The sequence below is a fragment of the Trypanosoma equiperdum genome (assembly GCF_001457755.1).
Source record: "Trypanosoma equiperdum strain OVI genome assembly, contig: ctg_623, whole genome shotgun sequence".
Classification (NCBI taxonomy): domain Eukaryota; phylum Euglenozoa; class Kinetoplastea; order Trypanosomatida; family Trypanosomatidae; genus Trypanosoma; species Trypanosoma equiperdum.
The window spans coordinates 2,908-3,361 of NW_027124558.1; positions in this window are offsets into that span (position 1 = coordinate 2,908).

Genomic DNA, 454 nt, shown 5'->3' on the forward strand with positions numbered 1-454 from the left:
AGAATTCTCTTACTGTTATTATTCTTTTTACATACCCTAAAGCGCTTTAAATATTCATCAAACAAACAAAATAAACCAAATTATGTAATAGCGTTAATTTTCCATACCTTTCCACCACTATTTTGAACTCATAGTCCACTATTATACCAAAACTTCATATTTTTCGTATTCCCATATTTTTACTTATTTTCACATATCCAACAAAAATTTGTTAAAATAGATCATATGTTAGCAAATTCTCCCAAAAGAGAAAATTTCATAAATATTGTAAAATTGAGAAAATATCCTTAAAATTATAGAATTTTAAATTGCCGCAAAACTAACAAAAGCAGCAGCTATTAGAGACAATTTATTATTGACGAGAATGCTGGAATCCTTGCACTTGTTGTCTTCTATCCGTAAACGGCTTTCCTATCTTTGGGTATCGTCCCTGGTACACTTTTACATTCTTCCT